Source organism: Chrysemys picta, chromosome 4, assembly GCF_011386835.1.
Source record: "Chrysemys picta bellii isolate R12L10 chromosome 4, ASM1138683v2, whole genome shotgun sequence".
NCBI classification, from domain to species: Eukaryota; Metazoa; Chordata; order Testudines; family Emydidae; genus Chrysemys; species Chrysemys picta.
Window position 1 is genome coordinate 78657458 of NC_088794.1, and position 13661 is coordinate 78671118.

General features: G+C 39.9%; 1 protein-coding gene across 2 annotated transcripts in view; it reads right to left on the bottom strand.

Annotated features, from left to right (window-relative positions):
• The window catches only part of LRRC4C (leucine rich repeat containing 4C), a 930888-nt gene that overhangs the window by 376948 nt on the left and 540279 nt on the right, over positions 1–13661 (bottom strand). For both annotated transcript variants that reach the window (XM_065592780.1, XM_065592781.1), the window contains one exon: positions 2755–2887. The gene's annotated coding sequence lies outside the window, so the exon portion shown is untranslated. The remainder of the gene's footprint in view (positions 1–2754; positions 2888–13661) is intronic.

Below are 13661 nucleotides of genomic sequence, written 5' to 3' on the forward strand. Positions count from 1 at the left end.
TTCCAAACCCCTAATCATTTTAGTTGCCCTTCTCTGAACCTTTTCTAATGCCAGTATATATATATCTTTTTTGAGATGAGGAGACCACATCTGTATGCAGTATTCAAGATGTGGGTGTACCATGGATTTATATAAGGGCAATAAGATATTCTCTGCCTTATTCTCTATCCCCTTTTTAATGATTCCTAACATCCTATTTGCTTTTTTGACTGCCGCTGCACACTGCATGGATGTCTTCAGAGAACTATCCACAATGACTCTAAGAACTTTTTCATGATTAGTTGTAGCTAAATTAGCCCCCATCATATTGTATGTATAGTTGGGGTTATTTTTCCCAATGTGCATTACTTTACATTTATTTACATTAAATTTCATTTGCCATTTTGTTGCCCAATCACTTAGTTTTGTGAGTTCTTTTTGAAGTTCTTCACATTCTGCTTTGGTCTTAACTATCTCGAGCAGTTTAGTATCGTCTGCAAAATTTGCCACCTCACTTTTTACCCCTTTCTCCAGATCATTTATGAATAAGTTTAATAGGATTGGTCCTAGGACTGACCCTTGGGGAACTCCACTAGTTACCCCTCTCCATTCTAAAAATTTACCATTTATTCCTACCCTTTGTTCCCTATCTTTTAACCAGTTCTCAGTCCATGAAAGGATCTCCCCTCTTATCCCATGACAACTTAATGTACATAAGAGCCTTTGGTGAGGACCTTGTCAAAGACTTTCTGGAAATCTAAGTACACTATGTCCACTGGATCCTTCCAGAAGTGAAATCCATTCTCATTAGATATGGGTAATGTTGGTTACTACAGATCTAGCACTAAACAACTTCTGAAGCACTTAGAGGAGAGGAAAGTGATCAGGAATAGTCAGCATGGATTCACCAAGGGCAAGTCATGCCTGACTAACCTAATTACCTTCTCTGAGGGAGATAACTGGGTCTGTGGATGAGGGGAAAGCAGTGGATATGTTATTCCTTGACTTTAGCAAAGCTTTTGATATGGTGTCCCACGGTATTCTTGCCAGCAAGTTAAAGAAATATGGGCTGGATGAATGGACTATAAGGTGGATAGAAAGTTGGCTGTATCGTCGGGCTCAGCAGGTAGTGATCAATGGCTCCATGTCTACTTGGCAGCCGGTTTCAAGCGGAGTGCCCCAAGGGTTGGTCTTGGGGTCAGTTTTGTTCAATATCTTCATTAATGATCTGGAGGATGGAGTGGACTACACTCTCAGCAAGTTTGCACTTGACATTAAACTGGGAGGAGTGGTAGATAGGCTGGAGGGTAGGGATAGGATACAGAGAGACCTAGACAAATTAGAACATTGTGCCAAAAGAAACCTGATGAGGTTCAACAAGGACAAGTGCAGAGTCCTGCACTTAGGATGGAAGAATCCCATTCACTGTTACAGACTAAGGACCGAATGGCTAGGAAGCAGTTCTGCAGAAAAGGACCTAGGGGTTACAGTGGACGAGAAGCTGGATATGAGTCAACAGTGTGCCCTTGTTGCCAAGAAGGCTAACGGCATTTTGGGCTGTATAAGTAGGGGCATTGCCAGCAGATAGAGGGACGTGATCATTTCACAGTACTCATCTGGAGTACTGTGTCCAGTTTTGGGCCCCACACTACAAGAAGGATGTGGAAAAATTGGAAAGAGTCCAGCGGAGGGTAACAAAAATGATTAGGGGGTTGGAGCACATGACTTATGAGGAGAGGCTGAGGGAACTGGGATTGTTTAGTCTGCAGAAGAGAAGAATGAGGGGGGATTTGATAGCTGCTTTCAACTACCTGAAAGGGGGTTCTAAAGAGGATGGATCTAGACTGTTCTCAGTGGTACCAGATGACAGAACAAGGAGTAATGGTCTCAAGTTGCAGTAGGGGAAATTTAGGGTGTATATTAGGAAAAACTTTTTCACTAGGAGGGTGGTGAAGCACTGGAATGAGTTACCTAGGGAGGTGGTGGAATCTCCTTCCTTAGAGGTTTTTAAAGTCAGGCTTGACAAAGCCCTGGCTGGGATGATTTAGTTGGGAATTGCTCCTGCTTTGAGCAGGGGGTTGGACTAGATGACCTCCTGAGGTCCCTTCCAACCCTGATATTCTATGATTCTATGAAAGTTGAGAAATTCTGGTTCGTAGTCTCCCGTATTCTCCAGGGATGTGTGTGTTACTTCTCTCGACACAGCATATACCAGTGCATGTATCTGAGGCCACCACAGATCTCAGAGGAAGTCATGTGATTTGAAAACTCCACACATGACTTTGAATTACCTCACGCTCTTGATTAGAATGTAGCAGCCTCTATGTCAGGCTAACAGAAAATATCTTCATTTCACTGCAGCGTTGAGTTGCCAAAGCCAGCCTCTCAAAATTAGACAACTTTCCAAAACACTTTGTTCCATGTTAATGATACAATTGGCACCCAGATACAGAACACAGAACGCTGTCAGCAAAACAGAGTACATTTGCAAGATTTGTGCAGATGAATCCTAAGCACTTCAATCTCTTGTTGTTTCAGCTCCCAGCGAGATGCCTAAAAATATCACATTGAGGATCAATTGGACACCCAATACAGGAATAAATCACCAACACCATAATCATTTTTCACTTCTTGAAAATAAGAAAAAAATATGGTTGCAGAGATCAAGACTTTGGGTAAACACAGTGATGTGTGGGATGGAGATGTCATATCTAACTAGACATACAACATCAGTACATCTTAAGGGTATATGAACGAAGACAACGTTCAGTTTACCTGTAGTTGGTCATTCATTGGACAATTCTCTTCTTTGCTAAAGTGGATTCCACTTCCTTTCTCATTGGCAAGTCATGTTGTTAGGATATTTCCTAGCAACAAATTTCACGGCCATTCCTGCTCCCCTGGTGACCTGTGTCAAAAAAGGGATAATAAAAAGAAAGAATAATTGCACTTTATGTATACAGAACTTTTCATCCTGATGGACCCCAGAACACTTTACAGTCTGAAGTGTGGAAATTTCCTAACCCACTACTGAAACGCAGATGCCTCTGGAATGAAATTCAGCAAGATTACTTTGACAGCAGCTGTATCTAACATTTTTTTAGGACAGGAAATGAAAAATAACTCCTTCAATTTGAAGTACAGTTTTTATGTTTATTGATTTGTATTCTTAAAAGCAGAGCTGGATCAAGGTTTCCTGGGACCCTAGGACACAGCAAGTGGGGGGCCCTCCCCAACCCTTCCGCCTGCGGTCCTGCCCCTCTCCCATCCATGGTTGTGCCACATTCCTCCCCACATTGTGGCCTAGCAACCCTTTCTGCCCCTCCACCCCCACTATGGAAGAGGAGTTATTTACGTTAAGGGCCCATGTGCACACAAGAACAAATGGATGTCAACAATTTTAGGCTTGAAATTAGGCAGAGGTTTGTAACCATCAGAGGAGCAAAGTTCTGGAACAGCCTTCCAAGGGGAGCAGTGGGGGCAAAAATCCTAACTGGATTCAAGACTGAGCTTGGTAAGTTTATGGAGGGGGTGGTATGATGGTACTGCCTATGATGGCATGTTGGCACATTGGCAACTGCCAGTAGCAAAAGTCCCCAGTGGCTGGAGACTGGACACTAGATGAGGAGGGCTGAATTACTATAGATAATTCTCTACTGGATATCTGTCTGGCAGGTCTTGCCCATGTGCTCAGGGTCTAATTGATCACCATATTTGCGGATGGGAAGGATTTTTTTCCCACATCAGATTGGCAGAGATCCTGGGGGAGGTGTCACCTTCCTCTGCAGCATGGGGTACGGTTCATTTGCAGGTTTAACCTAATGTCAGTGGTGAATTCTCTCTAACTTGAGGAGAGGTTCTGTGGCCTGCAATGTGCAGGAGGTCAGACTAGATGATCACAATGGTCATAGAATCATAGAATATTAGGGTTGGAAGAAATCTCAGGAGGTCATTTAATCCAATCCCCTACTTAAAGCAGGACCAACACCAACTAAATCATCCCAGCCAGGGCTTTGTCAAGCCGGGCCTTAAAAACCTCTAAGGATGGAGATTCCACCACCTTTCTAGGTAACCCATTCCAGTGATTCACCATCCTCCTAGTGAAATAGTATTTCCTAATATCCAACCTAGACCTCCCCCACTGCAACTTGAGACCATTGCTTATTGTTCGGTCATCTGTCATCACTGAGAACAGCCTAGCTTCATCCTCTTTGGAACCCCCTTTCAGGTAGTTGAAGGTGCTATTAAATCCCCCTCTCATTCTTCTCTTCTGCAGACTAAATAACCCCAGTTCCTTCATTCTCGCCTCATAAGTCATGTGTCCCAGCCCCCTAATCATTTTCATTGCTCTCCGCTGGACTCTCTCCAATTTGTCCACATCCTTTCTGTAGTAGGGCCCCCAGAACTGGACACAATACTCCAGGTGTGGCCTCACCAGTGCTGAATAGAGGGGAATAATCACTTCCCTTGATCTGCAGGCAATGTTCGAACTAATACAGCCCAATATGCAGTTGGCCTTCTTGGCAACAAGGGTACACTGCTGACTCATATCCAGCTTCTCATCCACTGTAATCCGCAGGTCCTTTTCTGCAGAACTGCTGCTTAGCCAGTTGTTCCCCAGCTTGTAGCGGTGCATGGGATTCTTCCTTCCTAAGTTCAGGACTCTGCACTTGTCCTTGTTGAACCTCATCAGATTTATTTTAGCCCAATCCTCCCATTTGTCCCTACCCTCCAGCGTATCTACTTCTCCCCGCAGCTTAGTGTCATCTGTGAACTTGCTGAGGGTGCAATTCATCCTTTCTGACCTTAAAGTCTATGAGATCGCATTTAACTCAGATCTGTTTGTATTATCCAAGACACTCTAATATTTGCTTTGTTTTCCTTGGAAATAAAAGAATTGCCATGCTGGTTCTCATCACTGGCACATCACATCTTATATCCTTATATCTCAAACAATGGCCAATACCTAATATTTCCAGGGAAGCAGAAAATGCATCTACCTAATGTGAAATGCTTAATATGGAAAAAATATTTTCTGACCACACTAACAACTCTCTTTTCTACACATCATCAGCTTATATCCTGGAGAATCAGGTTTGATCACTGACTGCTCTTATTATCATAGCTTGCTCTAGTGCAAATATTAATGAACTCTATTAGAATTCTTCATTCAGTTTCCTCTGTTCACTGTTGATTGCTACTGACCTGTTGCAGTTTCTACTGGAAGAGCTGTAACTATAGTACCCATTGCTCTAAAGCCTGGTTGCTAAATGGAACTCACAGAAAGCAGTTTATTATTTGCAATGGGCATTTTCACTAAAGCATAGCTTAAAAAATATGTTACTGGTTAAATGTCCTCAGTTGCCTACTTGGGCAGCCTCTCTTCTATTTACAATGGGAGAAATCATTTGCCATAACAAACAGGGAAGTTTTATGGTGAGAAAATGGCTCAGTGAGGAAGCGGGTGTGTCCAAGTGTATCCATGATCACATCAATTCATGGGCCACATCACATGCTACCCTATCCTACCCATATATACAGAGCAGCTGCTGCAAAGTTTACTGACATTCTAAGGCTTGGGGGACAAGATTCTCCCCAAATCTTCCCCTGCAGACAACCAGTTTACTCGGGCTCTGTGCATGGACCCGGGTTTGGTCCCAGGTTAGTATTAACATGTCAGACATTCCACTTACATTTGAAACCAAAGCAAAAAGTGAAGCCAAGGAAAGGTTATTAGAAAATGATCCTGTAACATATATTATGTGTAATGGAAAATTATGAGAGCCAACCTGCCAGCAAGGAACAGGAAGGTATATTTCATCTTTCAATGTTGTTTTATTAAAGCGTAAATGAATTTCAGATCTTTTATTACATGTATCTGCCATCAGTATTTCATCTCCTGCAAGGATGTTACACAACGCCTCTGACAAATGCACACAAATGAAGAATAGAAATGGATCAGATGCAGTTCTGACTTCCAAACAAATTCACATATTTTCCCTTCCTAGAGTAAAATGTTAAATCCTGTTATTATAATGATATTCATCATTGTCCCTTGATATTAAGAATGCCAAAGTAACGGGAAGATAATACTTTTTTTGCTTGAATGAAAAAATAGAAACCCCCTTTTAGTCTGAGATTTTCAGGCCTGGTCTCCAGGAGGCCTCCTATCTCTTAACTAATGCATATCACCAAGATAAATAGCACCTAGCAATCTCGAGTTAACAATATGTTAAATAATCATGCTAACTTCTTAACATGAACTTAAGTTAGTTGAGCTATTGTGACATTATGATAAGTTTTTCATTATTTTTATACTTCATGTATATAGTGGTCACTATTAAGTCATCATTTACCCACAGTTATTATGCCTTTGCCCAAAAGTTAAGAGGAGGGATGGTCTAGTAGGTTAAGGACTGGACCTCATTTGGAGTACTGTGTGCAGTTCTGGTCTCCCATGTTTAAAAAAGATGAACTCAAATTGGAACGGGTGCAGAGAAGGGCCACTAGGATGATCAGAGGAATGGAAAACCTGTCGTATGAAAGGAGACTAGAGGAGCTCGGGTTGTTTAGTCTGACAAAACGAAGGCTGAGGGGGGATATGATTGCTCTCTTTAAATATATCAGAGGGATAAATACCAGGGAGGGAGAGGAATTATTCCAGCTTAGTACTAATGTGGACACGAGAACGAATGGATATAAACTGGCAGTGGGGAAGTTTAGGCTTGAAGGTTTCTGACCATCAGAGGGGTGAAATATTGGAACGGCCTTCCGAGGGAAATGGTGGGGGCGAGGGACCTGTCTGGTTTTAAGATTAAATTAGATAAGTTTATGGAGGGAATGGTTTAATGGTAAAACATATTAGCTGAGGAATACCGAGCAATAGCAGGTAAATAGTATAATGGCTAACAAGGGTCAGGCTGGAGACTCTTGCCTACATGCTCGGGGTCTTACTGATTGCCATATTTGGGGTCGGGAAGGAATTTTCCTCCAGGGTAGATTGGCTGAGGCCCTGGAGGTTTTTCGCCTTCCTCCGCAGCATGGGGCAGGGATCGCTAGCAGGAGGGTTCTCTTCCAATTGAAGTCACCAAGACACAGGATTTGGGGACTTCATCAGCAGAGTCAAGGGAAGGGTAGGGACGGTTTTGTGGCCTGCAGCATGCAGGGGGTCAGACCAGATGATCATAATGGTCCCTTCTGACCTTAAAGTCTATGAGTCTATGAGGCTAGGACTCAGAAAATCTGTGTTCGGTTCCCAGTTCGGTCATTGACTTTGGGAAAGTTACTTAATCTTTCTATGCTTCAGTTCAGCACCTGTAAAATGGGAATAGTAATACTTCCTTTCACCCATCTGTTGTCTGACTTGTGCATTTAGACTGTAAACATTTTGTGGTAGGGACTGGGTGTTTACAATGGATTTGTAAAATGCCTAGCACAACAGTGGCCTCTAGCCACTACCACAATAACAACAAATCCTTCTTATCATTACTCTAGGATTACTTAATCAAAGTAACTGAGCACATGTAACTAAGCGCTCAGCAATGGTGTGTAGCTGCAAGTTTATTTACTAGATAATTTGAACTATTAGTAAAGGATTACTAAACTCAGGCTGTGAAGATTACCAACAATTGGGAACTGTTGACTTTTTAATGGCCATGTGTAAACATATGCCTATTTTAAAAACAAATCAAAATCAAAACCAGTTTTTGTGAGGGGGGGGTTCTTGCTTTACTATGTTTCATATTTGCGAAGAGTGTATGGGACCTTCTTTCAGGAAATGAGTAAAATCCAAATTCAATATCAATCTTGAAAAACACCTGAAAACACTACATAGTGATGGTGATCCTAATACTACAAGAACCCACTAACCAGACTTCTAAACTATCAAGTTAAGGTAAGAATAGCTCAGATAATTGCAATTTTAAACTGAACTAACTAACTGTAGCTAGGTACCTGATTGCAGCCTGAATGCATGGTTGGGAATAAAAAATATAACCTCAAAACTATCTTGGTTTGTAGGGTAGCCTTGATTACGTAGGAGAGGGATAACATTTCATATTCTGCAGGGCAGGGCAGGGTTGGAACACCTGAGGCTTTCTAGGAAGGACTCTATACCCAATTGTCTTGCTTTGAAAAGCCAGACTATTCCATCCTTTCTTTCCAGTTTCAGTGATTAAATATGGAATGTTATTCTTAAGAAAGGTACTGTGCATTCTGGGTTTCAATCTCTTGCTCATAATTCCTGTTTTGTTTTCTTTAGAAAGGTTTTCAGCCTCAAGAATATCATATAGCCAGTTTCCATCATTGTTTATATCCCCTTTTAATTGTGAAAGAAACTTATTTTGAACACATAGGGAAAATACAATTGAATTTAAACCCTTTATAGCAAATTTCCTGAAACTGGCTCTCAATCTCACCTATATTACACTTGGAAAGTGCTACTAAAGTGAGCACTTAAATATCCTTAACCTCAAAACAGATACTTGATGGCTCATTTCTTCTTCTGCTGCCTTCCCAGAAACTCAGCTCCTAATCCTGCTTTTCCAGCTGCTTCAGTGTATCAGTCTTTGAGGAAAGACTGACCTTTCATCCATCAGCAGCATATACATGTGTTTTTTTTTTTATGGGAGGGGGGTTATAACACATACCACCCTCCACTGTATTTCAATCAAGACCTGTCAGCCAAATCACTTCAGCTCACTTTGTGGCCCTTGTGTTTCAGATTCTGATTGGGCTATGCTTTCTGGCAGTTTGACAAGAGGATGTCATCCCTCACCAGCTTCTATTTTCTGCTTTATAAACATTGACGAATCTCACTTGGTGTCATCTTTCAACCAGGTCTGCCACAGAGACTATGCTGTTTAGAAAGGCCGAAGTACTCATCTTTGTGTGTTTTATATTTAAATAGAGTAAGAGGCAGTAGCTGCACCTTCATATTCCTTACAGTAATACTAGGCCACATTCTGCTTTTGGGTCACCTGGTGTAAATTGAGAGAAACTCCATTGTATTATGTTCTCTGATTAACGGAGTTTTAGATTTGAGTTAGATGCATGGAAAATCCAGAATTGTGTGTGTGTGAAATTACAAATGTGGATTATCCAAACACTAATAAATAAAATAAAATAACAAACAGCATATAATCTTTTATGAACTTCTCTAGGCATATAAAGGCATTGTATTACAGGGCATCTGGTTTTCACTAAGGTCTTGCTGGTTTTATGAAATTATGTAATAATTTTTTTCAAGTTAAGTTCAGGAGACAAAAGGTCAAAGTCAAACAAGCTGTAGTAGACTCAGTGGGGTTTAAACCCGTGATTCTTATAGGTATTACTCTCTTCGTCTAACTAACAGCTCATGCGACCTTCTGGAATTTTCACAGTTATAAAACTTGCATTAAATATACACTTCTTTCTCTTTTCTACGCATGGGAAAAAAGGATTAAACTTGTTTCTTAGCACTCAAACTTCGACAAGGGCATTTAGCATAATCATCCATGCAAATTCAATCAATTAGTTTCCAGCTGTAAACTCTCTTTTATTCTGTTTAATGTTGAGTGTTTCCCTTTTTGATCCCTTTTCTATTTATATTGATCAGTGACAGTAACTTAAAAAAAAAAAAAGAGAGAGAGAACCTGCAAAACAGAAAGAGAAAAAAAGCAAAAGAAAACCCTTGCAACTCACTCTTTTCATCTTTCCATTTCAAATAATAAAATCATAAAAGTTAGAGACTGAAAAGATCTATTAGATCATCAAACCCATGTCCCGACCAATGGGGGCATCCATCCCACCTAAAACCAGATCTCAGGGTGTCATCTTGGCACCTAATAGCAGCTGTCCCTTGTTAGGAGACCTGCTACTGGTCAGTTTCTGTTTAAGGTATGGACCTGCATATAAAAATAGCCCTCAGAGGAGACAAGCTTCTTCTTATTCCATCTTCATGCCTGCAAACATAATATTTCATGCTCTCCATACCAATCAATTACAAAGATGGTGGTATGAGAATTCATTTGTGTGCTTACTAATGAATGTTCTTTAATCATGTGATAAATACCTATGGTGGAGTAGAATGTGAAAATCATGCAAATTTGGAACGCACACCCACAGTATAAAAATTGTCTCACATACGTACAGCATAGGAATACAGGACACAGGACTGGAAGGGACCTCCTGGGTCATGACATCCAGTCCCCTGCTATCTCAGCAATTCTGTCAAATAATCATACTTATAAACTTATCAAGCTCCATCTTAAAACTAGTTAGGTTGTTTGCCCCCACTATTTCTGTTGGGAGGCTCTTCGAGAACCTAACCACTCTGATGGTTAGATTCTTTCTCAGTTCCAGCGTAAATTTATTTATGGCCAGTTTATATCAATTTATTTTTGTGCACATTTTTTCATTTAGCTTAAACATTCTTCTTCCTCTCTGGTGTCTAGCCCCTTGATGTATTTATAGGGAGCAATATGTGGCTTTTAAATATGGGGTATCCAAAAATGTTCAGTGAAGTGGAGAACTAGAGATCTAGGGTGACCAGATGTCCCGATTTTATAGGGACAGTCTCAATATTCGGGGGTTTGTCTTATATAGGCGCTTGTTACTCCTCAACACCTGTCCTGATTTTTCACACTTGCTATCTGGTCACCCTATAGAGAACAGATTAACTGACTCAAAGGCAGGCTTATAAACTACTTTTTTTTTTATGGTGCATAGTATGGCTGTGTCCTCATTAGCATTATTCTATTTGAATACCTTTTCTTACAATTGCTTTGAAATGGGTGATTTATTTATTTATTTTCCAGGCCTCTATGCTGCCTGATATCGCCATCCACTCCTGATAACTTTCAGGAATATTTTTCTTCTGTGTGAAATGTCACCTATTCCCCCATCCCTTTAAAAAATGAAGCAATCAGCAACACAATAGTAGTTATTTTTTTTACCACTGATGGCTCTGATTCTCCACTGTCCAGCACCTTGTGTAGTCAGTAATACCTGTGCAAATTGAATACAATGTAGTTGTATAACGCTACCACATCAGAGCGGGAGCATTTTAAACCCACTTTACACATGTGTAATGATTACCTATATTGAAAGGCAGTGTGAAGAGTGCTGTATTCAATTATGGTAAGTGGTAAAGGACTCATCTTCACATCTCATCCAAAAGACAACACCAGCAATAGAGCATCCCCGTAAATGGCAAGTGAAGCAGTCCAGATAGAGAGTAGGCCTTGATATGTTTATATTCTCTGCAGCAGAATGGGTTTCCTTGGAGATTTCCCACTTAAATGATGACCAGTCCCATTCCCCTTAGCCACAAAAAGGTGACAACAAGAGCCTGACATGCTGGGTAGCAAGATGGAATGGAAATCAATAGAATGCAACATAACTGAGTATTGGCAGGAAAGCCTTTAAGAAATGGTCTACTCATGCATTTGCACTGAAATAACTAATTCAGTTCTAATTTACACTTTCTGTTATTTCAGTGCAAGTCTCTGTGTGGACATTCTTATTTCAGTTTCAGTTCACCCCACATTTATTCATCTTAAGTTATTTTTGTACTGACAAGCTAAATCAAAACATGGCACTTTTATTCTGAAATATAAGTGTTCACAAATAACTGAAGGTGTGCATTACAACTGAATTAGTCATTTCAGAGTAAATTTGTATGTGGACAAGCCTTAATTCCTCATCATGCTATTCTGTGCTAGACCCTATTAGCTTAGGAAAGGGAGATACAGTAGGTCTCCTTACTAGAGAGAAGGAAAGGTTCCAGACTAAGAGAAAAAAAATGTGTGAATGATTTATTTATATATGTGAAGACTGAAACTTCATCTCTGACACTGATTGGCAAATGCAATTTTTTTCCACTTATCAAGACAAGCCAGTCTCTAATTTTATATTGAATGTTATTATATTTATAAAGATGGCTTAAACCAAAAAGATCCTAATGTGTAAGTGGTTTGAAAAATAAGCTTCATATTTATTCATTAGCAATTGTACTATCTAAATCACATGATTTATTTATATGTATAGGACAAACTTCCTATACACTTAGAACACTTTACTCCATATCTAATTCGTCTTAAGATAATTATCTTATTATCATAAATGCATGTAGCTGGATAAACAATATTTAAATAAGTAGCATCCTACAATACAGATTACATAGAGGTTGCGGTAATTACTATTATATTGTAATAAAGCATTGTAAATAGCATTGGAGTCTGCAAATAGAATAATACTTTTTACAATTATTATTTTATCCTTCCTTTAGGGGCAGATATTGATCAGCATTTCCTAGGGCAATTAATCCATACACAGCAAATATCAGACAAACACTCATACATTCCTCTTGAGCTTGGTTTAGAACCTGGTCCTTTGGTTCTGAAAATATAGGCTGAATGATTTTATATATAAAATATATTTGGCAAAGAAAGTCTACAAGAAATAATTCCAGAGACCACAGCTGTTTAATGGAGTGGGCATTCTTTTTTACATTAATGGCACAGCATCCATTTAGAAATTATGGATTGGGTTAAAAAGTGCAGAGAAACACTCCAAGTTAGTTTTTTGCTTTCCCTTATCTTTGTTTCACTTAAAGTTCCATACAGAGGGTCAAACCACAAATCTGCTTTCCTTTAAAAAATGAAATGGAGGAGGGGAAAAATGAAAGATTAAAAAAAAAATCTGCAGTTTCCTTTAAGAAAGGCACTGAGAAGAGAGCACTTTTTTTTATCAGCCCCTTTTGTCCTTGAGTCACCACAGAGGTGAATAATTATTTCAGCATTCTGAAAACCTTATAATCAGGATGTTTGCATGATGCAGATGAACTGAGGATTAGACATTACTGTCCCTGGGAAAATGAACCCGAGAAAAAGATCAGCATACAATGCATCGATTCCCCAGGCAGTCAGCAGAAAATGAATATATATTGACCAATGAGTGGAATAATAGCTTTGTTGACAATCTCTGCACTGAGTGGGTGGAGAGACAAAGAGAGAGAAAGAAAATAAAAGTCATCTCTCTATCGATCCCTCCCCTCTAGCCTCTCTTTCACTTCTCTCTACCACTGTTAGCACCCTTTGGACATGCAAATGGGCCAGATGGCCACAGAGCAAGGCTGGTATGTCAGTTGTAAACACTGCAGCTTGTTTTCCCTTCAGGTCACAACATCTAATCTCAACTGATGTGAAAATGCTTCCCTCATTGGCTGGGGATAAAAATGGGGAGGATAGTCTTTCTATGCCAAATTGCTCAATAGCTCATTGCAATGATTTGATATTCATTTGGATCATCCCCTAGCTCTTAATAGGATTGGATTTAACTGTGGTTGCAAATTATTATTGGTTTCAGGGGCCAAATTTATCCCTGGTATAACCTTATTGGCCTTGAAGAGGTAAAATAGACCAACCTATGAATTTCATGTGGCTCCTCTACAGTCATACATTCCAAACTTATGGTTAAAAACAAAGCATAGTTTTTGAGAGAACTGGGGAGGGAGGGAGGGGAAAAATATGACCAAAGGGGAAAAAAAGAACAGGCAGAATTAGCTCACGATCACTTGAACCAGTTTTTCTATGAGGTCCTTGCTACTTACTAATACTAAATCTAAAATGATATCTCCTCTTGTTGGCGTGAATGGTATTAGTAAGTAGCAAGGACCTCATAGAAAAACTGGTTGTAGAGGA